Genomic DNA, 23158 nt, shown 5'->3' on the forward strand with positions numbered 1-23158 from the left:
CCTCTCAAGATTTCCTTTTACTGGAACATATCAGAATGAACCCAGTTGAGAAACATAAGTCAGAAACGCCAATAAAATCAGGACTGTCAAAACATTTAAAGATTCCTTCTGCTGTTGGAATTATTTGAATTTTTTGTACCCTTTATAAAGTTGACTTGTCTAAATTTGAAAAGAGCAAGCCAATATATCAGTGGCAGAAGAGTTAATATAAAGGAATAAATAGTAATAAAGATCATAGAAGGAAAACTACTCGTAAACAGGAGCATGAAACTACCTCAAAAAGTTTATTTTTCCCTTTTTTTTAAAAAAAAAAAAAAAAAAAAGCAGCTTACAGTAACATTCTTTGGACCTATTACTGAGAAACAGTATAGTAATTTATTTTTAACAGTAATGGTCTGTAAAGGAATGAATGGGAAAATGTTCATTCCTTGAAAATCTAACTGCCGTGATTTTTCTTTCATTTGAGAGTCCTGAATATTTGATCTAGTTCTGCTAGCATCCTCCAGATTCTAAGAAGTTACCTGTCCCAGTATGCTGTCCACATCTAAGTATGCCTGAGAGGCATTTGATATATGCTCATTCATAGAGCCTTAGCTGTGCCACTCACCCATAAACCATTTCAATGTCTTTGACAAAGTCCTTTTACTATCATTGTAGCTCCTGTGGTTTGTCTGCATTATCCATCCTGGGACTGGAATCTAAAGTCAGTCCATACTGGGGTGCTCTATACTGCCATTTCACCTAGACTGTTTACAAATACGTCCTGAGATTCAAAGATTTGCACAGCCCTACAGCTTCATCCATACTGCAGCAATCAAGCCACTCTTAAAATGCTCCAAGCATGATTCAGTGCTAAGGCATTACAGAAAGTTTCAGAAATTTACCAACGGTGTTTTTCAGGGATACAATTGCATTAGTATAAGTTTAATCATTGGGACACAAAAGACTGTTTCCGAATCACATTACATCTTCTCTGCAGAATATTATTGGATATTCTGTACTTAATTTGTAGCAACAGTATGCAACATACCTAACAGATAAGGATACCTATTGCCTCTGTAGTAGAAGGATCAAACTTTCAGATAGCACATGCAAAGAAAGATATTGCTCCCATCAGTAGATGGACATGTCAGTCAAGACTAAAATTTCCTTCGGGAAGGGAAATAAATGGAGGAAAGGTTACAAGTGCTGAAAGAGTCACACTTGAAGGTATTCTGCATTAGGTAAAGCCTCCTAAAAGTCTCATGTATTTTTTAAGAGTGTGTTGTGGAAAAAATGCACAGAATCACTCCCAAAGTTTTAAATCCACACACTGGCGTTCCTGATAAATATGTTAAAAAACACACTTGCTTGAGAAAGCTAGAACTGTTATCATGAATAATTTGATAAATAAGACTGCAAGAGTTCTTTGTTTGCCTCAGTGAGACAGCACACATTTTCTTTAGCACCTTGTGAAGAGCAACTATAAATACTAAAAAAAGATATATTGTTTTTATCTATTAAGCCTGAGCACACATTCCTAGGGGGTTATTGATTATCTCTTAGCCTACCTTCCTAAGCTGGTCATTACATTTGCTACTCTGAAAATCTAAACCACTTCACATGTTGAAATGATTCACATTTTTGAGAACCCTGCAGTCATTCAATTAGAACTGGTTAACATGAATGGGCTTATAAGGAAAAAAGAAACCACCACCACCACCACGAAAAAGATTATATGGTTCAAAATCTAATCCTATTGCTGAAGCCTCTTCACAGGAAAGATCTATTCTTATCTTAGCAAAATACTATTGATAAAACATTTATTTTTAAATAAAAGGCATAAAAAGAAATTGCTTTGTTGGCCCACTGAGGCTTAAAGCTTGAGGAATCAATATTCCTATATTTTATGTTATAGCTCAATAGTTGTTTTTCCTTTATGCTGCTGAAATCCATTTTGAAAGCTTTTTGAATTATTAACCCTGAGAAACAGGGCTCCAACTTCTGTTCTCCAACTTCTCCAACCAGCCAAGGAACCTGGTTTCCTCCAGATTTAATATAGTATTGATTTACAAGACATTACAAAACAGACTCCAATTAAAAGAGTCATAAAATTTTCTAATATACTACCTAGAACAACTTGAAAAATCACAATTATAAAATATCTTAAATGGAGTTCATTTATGAAGAGTCAGATGACTTAGTCTCAGACTAAAAAAAACAGATGAGAGCATTTTGTTTCCAGTTAGACTGCTTTGAAGCAATCTGTGATGGCTGTGGCATCTACATAGGTACCATGGCTCAGTTCCACTTAAAACTCATTTTAAGTGTATGAATATGTCTCAGTATGTTTTCACACTATCCACACAATAACCTTGCTACCACAAAACTATAGTATGCTCAATTTAGACCCTTAACCTTGCTCCAAGAATATTTTGCTAATAGTCTGAGGTCGTTGACTTCAATAACAGTATGGATACAGAAACACAATATTAAAAAATATACAAATTATGCTGGCTGTGGCCTAAAAAAGTAGCAATGGAGAACTGTTAGTCACACCTAATAGTTCCTATTTGTCACCAGCCTTCAGTACTGATCATATTAGGTGTAAAAAATGTTTTTAAATCACAGAAAAAAAACCAAACCAAAACCACCACCACATATAATATTTAAAAAAAAAACACAGTCCCTTGATTGAAAATCACATTCTTTTATTATCCAATCAGAAAGATTCTCATGAGTCACACAATACATGTTTTATCCAAAAATCTTATTCTCAAAGGAAAAAGAACTGGGCACTTTTCAGTTCTGGAGTTTTCAGAGAGCCTATTATCCCAGCAAGAAATCTGTAGAACACGTAGAAAATAAAAGAGCAAGAGCTTTTCAAAATTATACACTTCTAGTTTGGAAAAAAATAGCAACATTGCAATTCCAGACTTCAGTTCTGTTTATCCAAAGGTTATATGAAGCATCAACTCATGAAGATTACAGAAGCTTCAGAATGAGGCTTTATTATAGCTTATTTATTATAGCTTATCTATTTAAAAAAAAAAAAATAAATAAACACTATGAAAAATTTTCATATTTGATCAAAGGGTTTTTATTCTTGGACACCACAGCAAAATCATAGAATCCATAGAATCATAGAATGGCTTGGGATGGAAAGGTCCTTAAAGATCGTTTATTTCCAACAGCTTTCCATGGGCAGGGTTACCACACACTAGATACGGTTGTCTAAGGCCTCATCCATTCTGGCCTTGAATACTTCCACTTCACATTAAAAGTGAGAGTTTAATCTATCTATCAGAGACCCCATAGCTGTAATTGCAAGACCTAGTCCAACAAGATACTCAAAGAGTTACCTTGAGTTTTTATGTTGGCAGATTGTACCACTTGAGCACATATCATCTCACGATCACTGTTAAAATACCAGGCTTTATCTAGATCTATCATTATACTTTCTGTATGAGAGATAACTGGTCTCATTACATATGTAGCTAGGTGGCAAGCTGGATCACCAGGACTCTCTCAACTCCTGAGCTTCAACTGGTATCTTGCTTTCCTACATCATACTGGCCTGTCTCAACAAGATTTCCCCCATAACAATGCTCAGGCACATATGGGATACCATATGCTAAAGGCAACCACCAGAAATCAATATATAAAAGGAAACACCAAATTTGGGCTTCTCTCTGCATAATCCTCCAACAGTATTCCAGTAGGATTTAATACCTTAAATATTTCCATATGCCTGCATGCCACACCCCATGATATATTTCATGCATTCTGAGTTTCACACAGTTCTCATATTACTTCATGCTATTAACACTTTAAAATGACTCCCTCCACCCAAATGCACACATAATAATAACTTTGTCTTGAGCTGAAGCCAGGGAAAAATAAAAAGAATATATAACTGGGAATTATGTCTGTTTTATAAGTATAGAAACAGTGCAGGGTACAGATATTGGGTAATTATTTACTTCATTACAATATACAAAGTATGGCTACAACAGAATGACAGGTGTAGATTAGCCAGATTATCTCTTGTGTGTATATACGCACTTGGGAGGTTAGTCAGGGGTTAGAAAAGGGAATATAATAAATGCCTTTTGAAACAGTTTTAAGAATTATTGAAAAATCTTTTCATGCCTATTTAAAGAGTAGTCCTCCACCCTCTCTTCAATTTATTTATTTTTTTCTTTTTGCTGGCATATTTTGAACTTTATTATTAGAGATAGAAAACGATTTTTTTTTTTTTTTTTAATCATTTTGTTGTGAAGTACAACATGCAGAACATGGTATTCAGGAATGCCTTTGCCCTGATGGGATATCACAGATGTAGGACTGTGTACAGCTGCATGCTCTTTATGCTAAGGAATTTAAAACAGCTCAGCAAACTTTCAGAATACACATAGCGGTATGCTGCAAAATAACTAAGGCCTTACATACAGCTGTGGAAAAGAGATCAAATCCAAAGTATGGTGCTTATATTGGTAAACATCCCAGAACTCAGTTGTATTAAAACATATGGCTTTCACTTAACAGCATGACAACAGTGACATGTCATGACACCCTCCTTGTAAAGATTTAGCCAGTGATTATGAACATATTTGTATCAGCTAACATTGTTTGAAGGACTATAGCTCATTTAGCTCCTAGACAAAAATCTCTGCTGACACCATATTTGACACTAGTTCCGATAGTTGTTACAGATTTAAACTATGAAAGGCACATAATGAGTGAAGGCCCCAGCTGTGTATGCAAGCTGACAGGCAGAATATCTCTTTTCATTATATCTGTTTGGAATATCTACTGGTTTACACAGTAGTGGTCATATCATTTTTGTCAAGTAGAAATTCTTGGGAAAAGCCAGAGAAAAAGTGAGACCTGATTCCACGATAACAGTTTCATTTGTCTCTCTGACAGAGATGACAAATATCAGCTTTGCAGATACTAGGTCAGTGCTTCATATTTTATGCTCTTTCACAGTGTTCTCTCAATGCTTTCTCAAACCTCCTGTGACGTTTTTTTCTATAAACCCTTTTTGCAGCTACTATACAGTTCAGTATGTAAAATCAGGAGGTATTATCTTCAGTTGGTGAAGCCATAGCTACTGTACAGTCATTTTCTCTGATCTTTCCAGACAAAAAAAAAAAATAATTAAAAAAAAAAAATAAAGCTAAGAACAGCGCAGATCAAGAACATCTCTGAAAGCATACACACGTTTACGGAGCAGCAGCACTGTCACCTATGAATTCCATTTCACATTTTTTGGATCTCAGGGCAGACCTTGTCACTTCCAGCAGGTTTGACTCAAAACCTTTGTCCTACTCATGCTCAGGCCATGAGTTCACAAAGCTCACCTGTGGCATGCCATGGGTTTTTACTGGTTTTATTTGGAGTTCAAAATGTGGAGAAGCAGAACATTTGACACTTCGTAGTCCCGAGCATTTAGACAACATTATGGCACAGTAATATTTTGATAAAAACAAACTAATTGAAAACATCAAATCAACCTTCCTGAAACATGTGCTATGAGTATATATTTTGTATTTTGTCCTTGGTCTGTAACATCAAACACAAAGTGCTAAAAGAAGGGATAAGGGAAGTCTCAGATAAAATTAATACACTATTTGAGGCATTGATTATTATTTTTCTTTTAGAGAAAGAAAAAAAGACAGTTTAAAAAAATCTACATTGTTATTATCATTCATATCTAATTCATAATTTTAAAGAATATATTTTTGAGGCAGAACTGGATATTGCAAGAGAATTTTTATGTCAAACTAGTAACATTCAATTAATTTAGCACCTATTTAAGAGAAAGACATTCAAATAACTGAGTGGATAAAAAACTGAGCAATCTGCCACCCAAATTCCACTGAAGTTATTTATAAACTATACCACTGATACCTGTACTTCAAAACTTTTTATGATCAATATCACCAAAATTCCAACAGACTAAAACAAAATCAAGATAAACATCCTTATCAGAAAAACTGACTGTTGAATTCAAGTGTATCACATCAAACAAAAATAAATAAGCTAATATTGCCTTTAAACTTGAGATTTCTTAACTACAAAATAAGCCAGTAGATGCCATTTGCTTGTTCATTTCTTTATATCAGAAATTTAGACTCTGAAAAAATAGCTTTGCATGGCAATTTACCAGTTAAAAATGTAATTAATTAATATACAGTGATATTACCTGACTCTGTCATAAGGATGTCTGAAAAATCAATTTCACCAGCCAAGGTGACTGTGCCAGCTGCTTCTCTTTGAAGACAGAAGGTACCTATTTGCTCCCAAGGCCTGCCTCTCTCCTCAACATTTTGTGTCTGCAAGCATTTTAGACTCCTCTCTAACTCAAGCTTTTGTGCTAAGGTTAGATTAAAAACTCTCTGCTATTTTCATACATACCACATTTTTTAATGACCTCCCCAGTACTTTGTTAATGAGTGCTACTGGAATCTCTCAAAGCACTTACCCAGAGGCTGACTGGGGTGAACATGCATGCTTAACCTATACAATCTATATGTTATTGGATTATGTTAAATGGAGTACTGAGATACTCCTGTAGCAGTATCATCACAAGATTAGCTACAACACTACGACTAGAAGTATACCAGAAGTAATTTTTCACGTTTTAACCTGTCATGAAACCACTTAATAGGAAACTGAATAGCCCACAAAGCTTAGCACCCTTTCAGAATGTCAGCTGCTTGTGACCACAGCAATATATCCTTTTGCAGGAGACAATACCTTCTAGGCACTACTCTTTCTCACCCTTTAATACGGTTTCAAATCCACTTTGATATATTTTCTATGTATGCCTTATCCCGCAAGCCTTGAAAGGACGTGAATATTATCTTCTAAAATGAAAATGGAAAGAAGATTTGGAATTGCTTTAATTTACTTTAAGATTACATAGTTGGACGTGCAAAACAAAACAAAAAAATGTGTGTGGTGGGTATATCATCACATCTTCCTATCTACAAGCACTAAATATTCATCATTAAATAAAGAGGGAAGTTTATCAACAATCAGTTTTTTTGTTCTCACTCTCTGACTAGATGAATATGAACCCAGCTACAGTGAAAGAATTGTGTTGTTATGCTGTTTCTTTGTATTCTTAATTAGAAGTAATGCGTCTCTACAGTGTCCAAGATCTTTGCAGACTGACAGTTCCCATTTAAATCTAGGAAAATTGCTTTTTCTTTCCTCAGCTTTTTTGTTAGGGCTGTCAGTGAAAAAATCCAGTCTACCTTCTTATTACAATCACTTTGAGAAATCCAGTCATTTCATGTAGAATTTTCCTATGTTATCTCATTACCTAAAGGACGGGCTATAACAGGGTCTGCTGTGACAGAACAAGGGGAAATGGTTTCAAACAAAAAGAGAGAAGTTTTATACTGCCTGTAAGGAAGAACTGTTTTACAATAAGGAGGCATTAGAAAAGGTTGCCTGGAGAGAGGGTGGATGCCCCATCCTTGGAGACATTCGAGAACAGACTAGAAGGGGCTCTGAGCAACCTAATCTAGCAGTGAGTGCCTTTGATCATTCCAAGGGCAGTGGAATAAAATTATCTTTAAGGATCCCTTCCAATTCACATGATTCTACAATTCTGTAAAGGTAAAAGGCATATATGACAGCCAGACAAATAGGTGATTAGGCACAAATACTTATTCCCTTCCATGAACTCTGCTAGCAACCTTCTGTTGGTACAAGCACACACTTGAAAATTTACTAGTGTAGATGTGGTCTGATACATACCATCTGCCTTCTGCAACAGTGAGCACCCTGCCATGTTTGTTTTACTAGTACAATCATAGTCAGAGCATCCAAGTCTATTACATCTTTGCAGTATAAATTCAATGAAAAACAGCAAGAGGTGTAGTGGTATAGAAAGAATGATTGAGACACCATCCCAATGCAAAGTATTGACTGAATCAGGGCAGTCTTTTTAGTCCATTAGTCTTTTCAGTCTCTTTTAGAATACAAGGTTCATTAAAGATATGAGCAAAATTATGATTTCTGTACACTTTCAAGTACAGGAGCCCTTTTTTTTTTTTGAGGACAACACAGCCAGTCTTCTGATACACTTCACATTATGTATGCCACAGAAGAAAGCAGCCAAGATATCACAAACCTAAAGGAAGAGCTAAGAGATGCAGACTCACAATGAAACAGTGCTGTCTACTCCATTGAGGGAGCATCCATCCACAACGCTTAGTTGCACACAATGGGTCTGAACCACCTCATAAACAAATACAGTGAGCATTTTTACAAAATGTAATACACAGAGAACTAATTAACTAACTAAATAAAAAGTTAAATAAAAACATATTTTCCAACTTCTGAGTTCTACAATAATCTTATCAATCTGTATTTTGATCATATGTTCTCCATCGCTTTTTCTCTGCAATGGTTAATAACTGCAAAGTAATCCAATTTCCTTACAATCACATTTCCAAGTAGATCTCAAGGGGCTCAAATTCTTTTGGTTGTGTGTATTGTTGAGTGCAGCAGCCGTCTTTATCTTTTTTTATGCCACAGGGCATAAAAAGGGCAGATGGCCTTTATCCAAATCGCCCCATATGTACTGGAAAAAGCATGGAGACATTCCTCACGTGCCGAGTAAAGTGAGGATTAGCACGCAGAGTACAACTTTGCATCTTATTTTTCACAGTGAAGGGATTTACTCTTTCTTTATAGGAACCCACCAGTTTTTTTTATGCTACTATCCACATTTATTTATGCTACTATCCACATCTGGTTTTTGATCTTGGACAAAAATTTTTACTGGAATGTTGCATATGTATCAGTAGTGCTATTTATACTATTGGGTCCACACTTGTCCAGGGCAAGAAAGGAACAGCATGCAAGAATGGAAAAAAAAATCAGTCTAGAAAATATTCATCAATAGAAAGTTTTCTATGGCCTTACAAGAGAATAAAGTTGGAATAAGAGGTCAATTAAATGATAATTTACCCCAACGAAAGATAAATCCCCACTGAGACTGCAAAAATATAGCTGAGACTTACAAGTATGTCAATTGCTTTTCCTTATATAAAACAAAATATTTCTATCACCTTCTGTATTGGTACATAGTCTAGTTATTTCCAGAGTTACATATGCTAAACGTTGAATGAGGCATCAATATCTTGCCATGATTCCTAGCTTGCATGGACGATGAATGGCAGATTTCCACATAGCACACCAGATTTTAAACTGCAATATTTTTATGTATTCTCCTGAACAGATTCAGAACTGACTTGAAAGGAATTTTGAGATACATAAAAGCATGAAGTCATGTGGTATGTGACAATCCAGGTTAATGATCTTTATAATGATCCATCCACTGGTCTTTACTTTCTGAACTGAGATTCAGAGAAGCAAGAATGAGGGTTAAATAGCTTAACCAAATTTTAAAAAAAAAAAAAAAAAAAAAAAAAATGGAGCTGGAGGCCAGCAAAATTTTGACAAAATCATCCTGGATTTACTGATTTGCTAATAAAGAAGTTTGTAAGTGAGTCTTCTTAAAATATTTTTCTTGAAATGTGTTTTAACAAAAAACTACAATGAACTAAAATATTTGAATGTATTACTATTTTAAGTAGACTACAAAACGTTTCCTGAAACTATTTTCTTCAGTTCATCTACTATTCAATACCGATTGATCAAAATTGCATGTTTCCCCTACTAACTAAACCAATAAACCAATAAATAATAATAAAAAAAAGATACTAATGTTAGCATTCATTCTTTACTCAAATGATTACAGAAGTTTTTAACCTCTTCCTGTTTAAAGATCCAATATAAACCATTCCTTAGTAACCTTTTACAAATTTCTTCTTTGAAGGCATCTACCAATCAAAGGCAGAAAACTAAGGTTTAGAAAAGAGGAAAAAGCACATAAAAGCAACACATAACCATAATGTAATACCATCCAATAACGAAGACATCATCCAGTTCAAAACACAGCATGGAATACTAAAAGCACAAAGCACTGAGGTAAAACAGGAATAAGGTTTCAAGTTCTGATTAGACTGTCGAAGTTTTTTTATATATACATAAGAAATAGGTGAGTAGCTGAATTGAGGACTCAGTGTGCTATTAAAGAAACAGTGTATCAGAATGTAGGTTTAGCCTGTGGTATTTAGGAAACACATGTCTATGGAAAATTGACAATTTTCAATAAACCATGTATAAAAACTGTCTGACATCAAGTCCACTGTACCATATAAAATATAAAGTGAGTTTAAATAATTAAATAATAAATATTCAAGTGATAGCCTTTAATTTGGCATTTGCCCTGCTCTGCTACTTACTTGCAGTAAACACAGGGATTTGTTTGAATAAATTTTCACATGTTGAATGGGACCTATTTAACGCCCAAATAACCCTTGTGCGCTGCTGCACTAGTCACTGAACACAGAATCATAGAATCACATTCCCTGATCTCATAGAGAAGGCAAGGAGATTCTCCAAGTTCAAAGACATACAATTAACACCACTATGTCTGGCTGTATCTATTTACTCTCCAAAATATGCTTCCAGAGCAGAAAATTTCTGCATAGCCAAAAAAGTAATATGCTCAGATTTTATCAGATTCCAACAAGTGACCAGAATGGTATAAAGATCACCAATAACAATTCCCCCACAGAAGTCTTCTGTGAAGTCAGAGATTAATTAAAAAAAAAAAAAACAAACAAAATCTGATGGAAAATGCCTATACCAAACTTATACCTTGCTCCATTGCAGAGGATCCCTTCAGATCACCTGCAGATTTTAAAGTTCACCTTCAGTCCAGAAAATTAAAGGCCTACAGTTAAAAATTCTCTTCCTATTAAAATAATACCTTAATTCATTGTTTTCCAGACAGGGTAATCTAACATTTACCAAATGGTAAAGATTGTAATAAGTACAGAGCATATACTAGTACCTTTCCTAACTTACAATGCTTAAGCATCACGTAACCCATGTAATAGGGCATCTGATCTAACTTGGACTTCAACAGCAAGACTCCACAGACGAGTTTAGAGTTCACAGAGTTCATTTTATCAGGTAGCAGTTCAAGGCATATAATCATATCAGTGTATCACTGAACATATCCTAATATATACTCTCTTTCTCTGGAACTGTATTATCTCAGGAGAAGCTCCACAGGAACACAGCCTGCTGATCAAAGCTTGACTTGGCCCAGTCAAGTTTCAAGTCCGCTAAAAGAAAAACAAGACTATTCATACATGCACATGTACACATTTTCTCAAGCTGTTATTATAAAATACATTTTAAGAATTAATAAAGTCACTGATTTCTAATCACTGGCATTTCTCATATATGTAAAATGCTTCTCAAGGGAAATAACTCAGGCAGTATTTTTATACAATCCTCTCCAAGGAAATGGTATTTCATAGCTTGCCTACATATTTTTTTTTTCCTCCAAAAATATTGTTAGTTTTAATTGATAATAATGAAAAAGGATAAAACTCTTGCCCAAAGGAGAATTTACAGTTTATGGTCTATAAAATAATATCAGTGATTTTCTTAGAAGTCCCAGAGGTAATATATTTCAACAATATTTGTGGTCAATCTATTTATTTTTATTTTTTTAATCAGTATATTATTTATGATTCTTTAGAGCACTGAAAACATTTAGCAATTGATTGTTTATCTCACATGCGCTGTACATATATATATATATATATATATATATATATATATGGAATTCTGCATGTGCATGTGGTTAAATGTTTTAAAGCTTTACAAAACTGTTGTCAGGATTTTTAGTTAATTTTTTTAGATACAAATAGAGATCATGGACAAGACAACTAACAACAGTTGCTGGCTACTGAGCGATTTCTTCCTCAAATTTAATTAAAATTATTGATGACATACTAATTTAACATATCTCCATATCTTCCAGTGTTTCCTCTACTCCATATCCTCATTGGTGTGGCTGCTCATTTCTCTTGATATTGCTCATGGATTAAATTGCATTTCAAAGCTCCGTAGTGGAGTAGATGCATGCCATGCTGAAGTTGGCAATTGCCTGGGCTGGGTGAGGGGTAGCCCTGACAGGAAGAAGCTGCATGGTGCCATTTTGCTCCACACGGCAACAGCATTCTGATATCACAGGGGCAGAGCCAGGAAGCCCCCCATATGTATGAAACCCGCCACTACAGAGTGGAGAGACCCAGGAGCAGCTAGAACAGGATGGGCAAGCAGAAGAGCATGGTATTTTCAGCTTTGTAATTCTGAGTTAACGAAATGAGTGTGCTGCCTGCTAGAAAATGAGAAAATCTGTGTTTTCTTGACTAATTAGAATAAGGTTAACCAGTCCTTTTCACCAAGATTCTCATCCCAACATTTTTCAGAAGACAACAGCCACAAAAAGTAGTTTACGTATGACTAAGAGTAGCAGTGAGAGGAACTCTGAGACTAGTTAAGAGAGTTCCAGGGTTTTGCTAAAAAAGTTGGTGTGTAGCTGACTGGCTTTACAGATGGGGTAAAGTAGGCAGTAATTCAGATTTGATTTAGCAATCCATATCATGACAATCACTAGGCAAAAGTATAATCTTGAAGCACTTCAATGCAACATTCAGTGAAAAATTGCTATAAAGATGCTGATTAACGCAAGACTTAAACTCACTTCAGAGAGTAATCAGACCCTTCTCCTGCTTTTCCAGCCTTTGCCTCCCTTCCTGTGCTATTTCCACAGCACTTCATGACAGCCATTTTCCTTATTATTTTCCTGCTTTTAAAGAAGTTGTAATCTTTATGAAATGTACACACACCTTCTGTTTTTTTCACTTTTTATCATAACGATGGCAGACAAGACAATCCCACTTCAAATCTTAAATCAATAGGTAATGACCAGGACCAATTCCATAGCCTGTGACTAGAAAGAAATCAGTGATTTGATACCTCTAGGAGGTATACCAGCATGATTTGTTTGCTGGATCCTAGCAGTTCCTAAAATTGAAAAATGAAGTCAGCAGGGATCCTATATTAAAGTTGTTCTGCATGCACATGCATATACACACACACACACACAAAAATGCACAAGACAGAAGTGAAAGTCTTTATTTTCTAAGTGTTGGAGCATTGATTATTCTAGTATTCAGAATGATTTGAGTTAATTGTTTTATTAGTTCTGCTTAGGGATTTGAAGGAATGCGAGATATTAATACTCTATATAACTGAAGTCCAACATTGATTATAAAATATAAATAGGATAATTCACCTCTTTCCAATACATCCTTTCCCCTCAACATTTGGGAATTTCCAAGTCTCTGTTGCTGTTACATGGGTTGCAGACAAAACAAGTCATTAAAGGGACTCAGTCATGTACGTAGACAATCCTCTTTTTCCTTCATATATTTTGATATTATGCAAATTAATAACTAGACATGATTACAAAGGAATTGGATTTTTCTGACAAAAATATTTTGTCTTCTCATTTATTCTTACTAAATTTCTTGCTAATTTTCCCTTAAAGTTTCTCTTATTTTCATTAAAAATTAGTTTGAGCTCCCTTACTGTTTGCAGCAAACTTAAAACAACAGTAAGATAAAATATGTAAGTAGGGCTAAAAGTAAGGTCTCTTCAGAATTAAAAATGGTATAAAGCTAGGGATGGGAGGGGTTGCAGTATTTTCTAGCCATATACTTCCTCACTTGTCTTGAATGGTCATGAGACCTTGAACTGTGTTTTGTACTCCAGTGGTGAAACAATGATACAGTGATCTAACTTTTCAGTAGACTTACTTGACTCCCATTGTCATTACTAGCAGAAGCTCATTAAACTGTCTTCTACTCTGTGCTTCCTTGGATGACAAACCTTGATACTGCAAAGAAATCTGAATCCCTTATTTTCAAAATAGTTCATCAACATATATTTGTTGGCCAACCTGTAAAACTTTTCTCTTTAATCCTCATGATAGTATCTGGCTGCAAAAGTTTTCTTTGCTTCATAAAAAAAAAAAAAAAAAAAAAAAAAAAAAAAAGTGATGTTTGGAAGACATTCAGCATTGTAACAGTTCAGAAAGGAAATATAAAATCACTTCTAGTAAATGTGATTTAAGATATTCCCCTCAAAACATAAGGACATATCACTGACTAAGGCTTGGAGAGAGAATAAAGATTGTTCAGGATGAAGGGGTAGGCAAAGGCTAAGTAATGGAATGGAAATGCTACACCTTGTACTTCATAACAAACAGTGGAGATTTCTAGCACATTCACAAACCCTTTTGAAGATTGCTAGAAACATTTGCTTTGCAGGAACATTTTCTACAATCTTAACTGCTCAAAAGACAGTGTTTCTTTCCCAGAACGTTCTAAAAATTTTGTTGTTGACATTCCTCAGGGGCATTATAGGCATATAAGGGTTTAATAATGAGAAGAATTGCTATCTGCACCATCAGAAATTGGTGTCAGATTCACTTAGGATCATCACATCTCTTATGTTTTCCCCAGAAGCCTAATGCACGAATAAAAATGAAAATGAGTTTTCAGGTATCAGCAGGTCTCATCATGACTATCCTGTCACCTTGGACAACAAGAGTGGAGCAAAGAAATTTTCAGAGCTTGCTTTTTATTTTTTAAACTACATATTTCAATATTGTATTGCGAAATAAAAGCTACATCATGATGACTGAACACATGAAAATATTAGTAACTGGCAGACTCTTATTTAAATTTGCAGATAGGTTAAGCAGGAAAATCAGGCAAAGCCAGACAGATTCTAATACTGAAACTTTCTGCTACTTAAAGTTATCGAAAACTCATTTTTTAAGTGATTTCTTCATCTAATTATTATTGAATATACATGTCTACAATGTACTTCTTTCAAAAAGAGTTAGAGAAGCTGGTAGGCTACTTCCTACCTTTCAAATAACAATAGGCTTCTCACATTTCTTTGTCCTGTTTATTTCTGTTGGAATTGTTGCTTACTTCTACATTTTGTGCAAAAACAGTGAAAGAAGCATTTCCATGCTGCATTGCGCAAATCTGAGATTGCTGTTTCCTGAAACAGAAAGCAAGGAAATCCCATCCTTGAGTAGGTGATTATATCACTTGTCAAAGTACTTCTTATAAAGTTGGATTTCATTTTTCACAATGCTGGATTCAAGCCAGGAGTTTAATAGTAGAGCTAAGTCTCTCAACTTTCTCATTACTATTCTCAGGCATACCATTTTTGGATTTGACCGAAATTACATCTTTAATCTGAGACATTCTGGCAGACACAGAAACCAGCACTTTTACATGGAAATTTACATGGAAACTCAAGTTACAATTGGAACTGTTTTTTTTTTTTTTGTTTTGTTTTTTTTTGTTTTTTTGTTTTTTTTGGCAAAATTATTCATGATACAATGCATCAGCATAGGACCAGATGCAAGAACATAAAATATCTCATTTCACAGAAGCTATTTGTTCTTTCCTTTATCTCTTATCTCCAAAGCACAGCACATCTTCCATCTGCTCCAGCCACTAGCACAAAAACAGCACCAACACATTTTATTAGTCTTCTCCAGCCCTTTGAAATAAGCTGTAGTGACCTATAAAATGTGAGAAGTCCAGACTTCACTCTGTCTTCTCTTACAGACATCTGATTACAGCACCGAGCAGGACACAGATCAGCAGTGATCAGAAATGCATTTCTCCCTTGATCATTCTTTCAAGCCTCACTTTCATGTTTGACATCAGACACCCCACCCTGCGTCTGATATCTACAGCTCGTTGCAACACTCAGACAATCTTCCTCCTAGCACAGCTGATTCCCCTTGTTTCATTTCCCCCTTCACTTTTTTATCTACCCACAGCTCTGACTGGCATCTCTATGGCACTACATCACACCATTAGGCTTCTCCCACCTTCGCTATGACTTGTGCCAAGCAGACAGGAATCAGGATGCTTTTGCGTGCTCTGACAACTGTTTGTCTTATGTCTGGCTTTTATACAATAATATTTCTCTCCACCTTTTTCATGACTGCATTTATTTTATCTGATATATTTTAATCACAGCAGTGACTGGACTGCATGAGAACAGCACATAGTTGATGCCTGGCTAACTTCTAACTACTAATACTCTAAAGTAATGCAACTTTATTCAATAGTAAAATTAATTTATGTTTTTTGTGAATTCTACACTGTTTTTGCATATTAGTTGAAGTTGCAAAGTAAAAAGATCTTGGAAATTCCTGGTAATTGTGTAATGCCATGAATACTCTGAAGACTCAGTCTGTTTGAATTCAGCTTGTTAAGAGTCTCTTATTCAAGTAATGTTGTATAGAAAAGCCAGTGAATCTTTTGACATTCATAAAAGATCTAAGGACAATCTATTCAGAAATATCCCTACAAAAGAACATTTATAATTTACTTTACAGACAGAAAGTACATCACAATTTAAAAGCTAAATGTACAGGGAAGAAACAGGTATTATTTCCAGAGGATTCATGTTAAGAAAGATTAGATTCTCTCCAAGGACTTAATTCTAAGACAATCTAAGAAAAACCAGTACACCTCAAGTCAATGAAACGTATTTTACTATGATTTTCTTATTAGATGAGAAAATACAATTTCAAATCTGTTTATAACTTAAAAGAAAAGTCTTTCCTGAAGAATAAAGAGAATAGGATTTTTGTTTTGTTGGTTTTTTGTTGTTGTTGTTTGTGGTTTTTTTTTTTTTTTTTTTTTTTTTTGTATAATTCAAGCCTATGACATCTTGAACTCTAATGACTTGGCTTTCCTCAGCTGTTAGAAAGCACATCTACATAATGATGACAAGGCAAAAAAAAAAAAAAAAAAAAAAAAAGCCTATTCTGTTGCTTTGAATGCTATAGTAAACACTACAAATGATCTGTGATGTGATACTGAATATTTAGATTCTGAAACTGGTACTGGCTTATGACATCATGCCTGTAATTCAGCACTATTTGCTGAAAATAGAACCGTTATTTAATTTTATACCTGCAGCTCCATCTTTCATTGGTTCTCTTCAGATCAACATGACAAAACTGATCACTCTTCAAATTTTCTTAGTTCTCTCCAAGATTACATGTTTTTAAAATCCAAAAACCACCAAACAGGAAAACCACCATCTCAGATAATGCAAGAGCTGAAGGCACATTGTGATATAATGTTTTCCAGTAGTAATACAAGAACTCTTTTTTCTGTGCGCTGTTCTTTCTCTTCTCCCGCTTCTTCAAATAACCAGACTCTCAATTAGTATCCAATAGCCCTGATAAAGGGATGATGCCTAAAGATATGGCCACACATTTCGAAATACCACAAATATCACACAAATTCAAGAAATGCATAACTTCTACATTCTTGCTTGAATTTGTCTTATGGCGTCATTTCTCCTCAAACCTACAGCACTTCAACACAATGTTTCATCTCACACTTCAGACATGACAATTTAACATTTCAGCATGTATTCAGGGTGCAATGCAGGGGACTTTGTACTTCACTAGCTACAGTATCACATTAAAGCCTGGTTGCACCAGGAGAAAACAAGGCCCAATATGGTCAACTAAACTTTAAGTGCTAAGGAGTAAAATAATCTGATTATAAGAAAATGTTCCCATTTAAAAAGAATTATTGCTGTAACATTTTTAGGGCTGTGGGAGGGAGCGGAGGGGAGAGGGGGCTTGTTTCAGAAAACTGTAACGCAATTTGAAGATATGTTTTTGCCCTCAGCAGTTTCTTACTAATTTCAGTCTACTTCCTTCATGAAGAAAAGCCACAATATTTCAAAGACATGGGAACTGCTGCAATACTTATTCAAGGCACTTCAGTGCAGAGCTTCTGAACATTATGTAAACCAAGATAAAATTCCCTGCCTGAGGTTACAGCAAATTCCTCACTCAACAGACGTTTGAGGTACAACTTGTGTTTATATTAGAAAAAGAAAAAATTGATGCAGATTTGTCCTGAGCCAAGACATCATTCTGAAAATCCTCTTCCCTCTGGTATGTAGACTTATAGTCTTATAAGAATCAGTTTGTTCTTATGTTCCGATGAGAGATTCAGCTTAGGAAGCTAAAGAAATTTAACGCACTTGGTTTTCAATTTTCCTGAATATTTATATTTTTTCTAGCGAAAATGTTACCCAGGTATAGTTTAAGGTTTGGAGCTATTTAGCAAAGATTTTTAAGCCTCGTCATACCTACAAAAAGGACACCATATGTTCAGAAATTCTTTACATATGACTACTAGCTATGTGAAAATCAACTTCACAGCTCTTGTACTTAGCCCTGGAGGAGAGGGCTAAGCACACTTTGCAATAGAGAACAGTACTGTTTTGCAGTGAATCACTCTGGATTCTAGGTCAAGATTTTAGACAACACCTAATTCAGATGAAGGAGAAAAAGGGTTTCTTTTTAGGAAGTAGAGAAAAAAAAAAAAACAACCCAAAAAAACATCCAGAAATAAAGATAGGCCTAAGCTAGCAGCTGTTTCAAGACGGTGGGTCTAGTGAGTTTGGGCTACCCTTGCCAAAACCCAGCAAAAAACTCTCTGTAGTACATTGTTAGCCAGCTTCACAGAGTGACAGCCATTCACTTACTGTGATCAAAGATCAGAGAATTTTCTTCTGAGGACACTGAATTTACCGAGAGTCCACAGTAGCTCCAGACTTCCTTGAATTCTACCACTGACTCACTGGTTAGTAGACCAGCAGGTAACAGCTGTCCAGAGATCATAGCTAAATGGTAAAGATCTACACAGGCAAAGTTCTCCAGCACTTACAGGGGATATGCCTTTTAGGTATTTCCCCTCTCTAGAAATATACTCTGTAGCAATATTGTCTCCAGATAGGATAGTAGAGCCCATAATAGCAGATCACAAAACTCTTACGCTTCACCTTGACTATGAAAATCACTGCTTCTCATTTACTTTGTCATTTTTGAGACCATTTGCCCTCCTGACCAGATAGGATCAATGGAACAGCAATGAGCAAATAAAATTAAGCAAAGTTTATGTACTTGTGATTTAGCCTTGTGAGGTACTGTTCAGCTATACATCGCTGTTAAGACTGGATTCACTTTACCAATTAACATTTCACACTGTAAAGCACACTGCTCGATTAACAAATATACAGTTAGAAGAGTGGCATAGTTAGGATAGTATTTTACAGATTTATAGTTAGAAAGATTACCATGGTGGAAAGAGACAATCAGAAATGAAATGCTCACCCACATCCTAGGTTCACAGTAGGAAACTCCAAAAGAAGGGATCTCCAGAAAGAGATCCTTCCCTGCTGACAATCAGTCCTTAAATGGGGTCAAGGACAAGTGCAGCCAGGCTCCACCTCTTCTGGTCACACAGTTGAATTGCCTTCACCTGTGCTCCCATGGGTGATAGAGTCCTTGCCTCAAGTGATCATTCAGGAGTTCAGGCCAAGACTCAACAGTTCCCATACACACACTTATCCCTAATAGGAAGAGAATTCATTTCTTTGACAGCAACATAGTGTTGTGGACTCTTTCTAAGCAGCAAATAAATCCATATAAATGTTGGTATCATAAGCATGAAATTCTAATGAGCTGGATATATAGTAGGCAGATGGTGTTAGTCAAATAACTTTGGACATGACGTATGGCATAAACTTTACAGCAACATGATAGTTCTTATTAGCTTTATCCCAGAGTACTATTGCAACTTCCAAGTTTTTTGGGGGGAATTCTAACTGTCATGTGTCTCTCCTCTCCAACTGGATGCTGTTTGAGGGAGCACATCAGGGAACATGCTCCTCATTCAACAGTATAGCAATTTGGTTACAAAACAGAAAGTACTTCGGCTTTTTCAGTATAGTAGCAAATGCAGTCTTTCAATGCTAAATTAGGCATTGCATTGCATTAATGCATATTGCATTGCTTAACATTAATTATTTAGTCTATGCTCCTCCTATTAACTATCCTCCATATTTATCCTCCATTTGGTCTGTCTGACTGTCTAGTTAATGGAGATTAAATTAATTGTTTAGTGTATACTTTTCCCCCCTAAACCTACAAACGTGCAAAAAGCTAAATATTGTGTTACTTTACAGCTAAACAGATTTTCAAAGAAAACATCAAGAATAATGCAACTTATTTTTTAATTAAAGAAAAGAAAATACTATCCTTTATTAATATTAATATAACATTAAATAAAAATAGTAAACCTATTCATCAGTAGAATTTCATCAAATTGTCTTTTAAAGGAGATAAAGATCATTACATGCTATGTTAAGAGATGTCAAGAAGCTTGCCTAGTAAAGATGTCAAGAAACTTCACTTAGCAGCTGTTGTGCAATATAAGAACAGTGTTCATCTCCCTGACAAAGAAGTTCAAAGGCCTGACCAATAGGTAATGCTGCTTTTGTTCTACACTAATAAATTTGACTTTGTTACAACCCAAGTCACAACAAATCTGCCCCTGAAAAAAGTTTCCCTCCTAATTATAAGCTCCCCTCAAGTAGTGGAATGCCACACTGACGTTTCCTCAGAGCGTCCTCTTCTCCAGACTAAACAAGACCAGCTCCCTCAACCTTTCTTCATAGGAGGGGTGCTCCAGCCCTCTGATTATCTTTGTGCTCCTTCTCTGGACCCACTGTAATTGCTTGTGCCTTTCCTGGAGAAGCAGGTGTGCGGGGGGTAGAGTCCAGGTCTGGATGTAGTAACTCCAGATACTGCATAGATACAGATAAAGATACAGTCACCTCCATCTCTCTGCTCTGCTGGTCACTCCTCTATGGATGGATGCAGCCCAGGATACAGTTGGCTTTTTGGGCTGCAAGAGCACATTCCTGGCTCGTGTCCAGCTTTCTATCCACCAGGACTTAGAAGTAATTCTCTGCAAGGCGACTCGATGAGTTCTTACTAACGGAATTAAATAAGAGTTTGACTAAACATGGGCAGTTCTCCCATACAGAGGTAAATGCACTAAAGTTTCTAGATTTAAAAGTTAAGTGTTGAACATTTAAATTCAGTTTATTTGGTCATGGCAATATACATCATGAACTATATTTAATATTTCTTGAAACCTTCCAAAACTGAAACCTCCTGGGTGAGGGAAGGAAATGCCATTAGGCAAGGGTATATTATTGTAAATGTTTAAAATGATGTGGTTGGTTTACAGATCTTATGATTGAAAGTAAACAAAATATTCTAAAGAGGCTAAATAACCAAAAAAGCACAGCACTGTTTTCATTACCTTCAAGAAGGCCAACAATAACATCCCTTTGTCTGTTAAGACAGCATTATAAAGGCATGCAAATTTGAGGACTTGGGATGTTACTGTCCAGGCATGAAGGACACCCACAAAGGAAGATCAGGAAACATAAGTAGGATACAAATGTAAAGAAGAACATGCCAGAGGTTTTAAATAAATAAATATAGTAGAAGAAATAAAACATCCCTTGAAAGACAGCACAAGAGTATCAGATTTAGTGAACAACTGCACCAGTCAGACAACAATTCCAGGAAAGCATGGCTCAAACCGTATTTCCTATTATGCAAGAACAGGTGCAATTATAAATAAACAGAGCTTTTCCCCATAGCAATTTAAAAGTTCGTTTTTCTATCACAAAACCAAAGAAATTAAAAAAAGAAAACACCATGCAGTTTCTTTCAAAGTCATGAGTGTAAGACCTCACAGACACAAATTTCACTAGGATTTCTCAAAAACAGATTAGGCCACAAGAATTTTTCCATAGCTTTTAAGCATACTGATGTCCTGTCTACAGAGTTTTCTTAATAATGAATTATACTCGAGAATAATTACTTCATCATTATTGTCCTTTTTTTGGAGATATTTTTTGCTTGTCTGTTTTTCATGAGTCCAAATTCTCCCCCTTTAATGAACCTTCAACTCAGATTGAAATAGATCAAGAAATGTTAATACTTTCGCAGATGGAATATGAAGATATTTGTAGATTGATGATGAAAGAACCCAAATCATCTCAAAGTAGGAGATGCACTTAAACACTGAGCATGCTGAACAGGGGCTTAACAAAAAAAAAAAAAAAGGGAATTTATATCTAGAAGGAAACTCTGTAATTTTTGAATTGTCCTTTTCCATCCTGCAAGATAATACAAGGCAGCCTACTACTGGAAAAAAAACAAAGCTCTCTTTAATTTACTCCTGGACCAGAAAGCTACTACAAAGCAGAAGATACATAGAATCATCATCATAGAATGGCCTGGATTGAAAAGGACCACAATGATCATTTGGCTCCAACACCCCTGTTATGTGCCATAGTTAGTTTCTGTAGTAGCTTAACACCTGTGACTTTCTTGGCACTTAGATCTTTATCCAGCCTAGAGGCAAGAAAATCTCATTGATTTCTCTGGTCTCTCCATTGATAGCTGACTATCATAGAACCATTTGAATTGGAAGGGACCTTTAAAGGTCATCTAGTCTAACTCCTCAACAGCAAACAGGGGCTTATACAACTAGATCAGATGCTCAGAGCCCCGTCCAGCCTGGCCTTGAACATCTCCAAGGTTGGCCTTGAACATCTCCAAGGCTGGCCTTGAACATCTCCATTCCCTACCTTCTGAGCATCCAGTGCTTCACTACTCTCATCATAAAAAACTTTTTCATATATCCAGTTCCAGTTTTTATTTTTTTTCAATAATAAAATGTAATGGAATAAAGCAACAAAGAAACTGGAAAGAATTAATATACATAGACAAATAGAATGCTGACCAAATAACAGGAACTGATATTCCTTGATTTTGATGTGAACCTCTATTTCAGTATGTGAACCATCATTTCATTATGGAAACAGAGAACAGCAAACAAACTCAGACTCTTCTCCCTCCAATTGATCATTTGGCTCACTGGTCAAATCTGTTTATAGAACAAGACTTTGCCCTGTATCTTAGTGGCTTATTTTCATTGGAATTTTTCAAAAGTATGAGGATATGAAAAAAACATTTTTTAAAAGAACCAGGTCTAACATCTTTTTATTCAAGTAAATATTGAATACATTCCTAAGAATAGCCCTTTAAATCTGGAATACATTCAAAAACAGTTACTTAACAGGCTGAAGAACAAATAACTCTAAATTCTGAAGAAAAAAATAAGTGACAGATTTGATCTTAATTGTATGGTAATTAATTCTTTTGGACTTTTTGATTTAAGGGTTTTCTTGTGAAGAAAGAAATCTAGGTCCTGAAGAAGCT

Source organism: Centrocercus urophasianus, unplaced genomic scaffold, assembly GCF_019232065.1.
Source record: "Centrocercus urophasianus isolate 14NV4802_14NV808 unplaced genomic scaffold, USGS_Curo_1.0 seq_16, whole genome shotgun sequence".
NCBI classification, from domain to species: domain Eukaryota; kingdom Metazoa; phylum Chordata; class Aves; order Galliformes; family Phasianidae; genus Centrocercus; species Centrocercus urophasianus.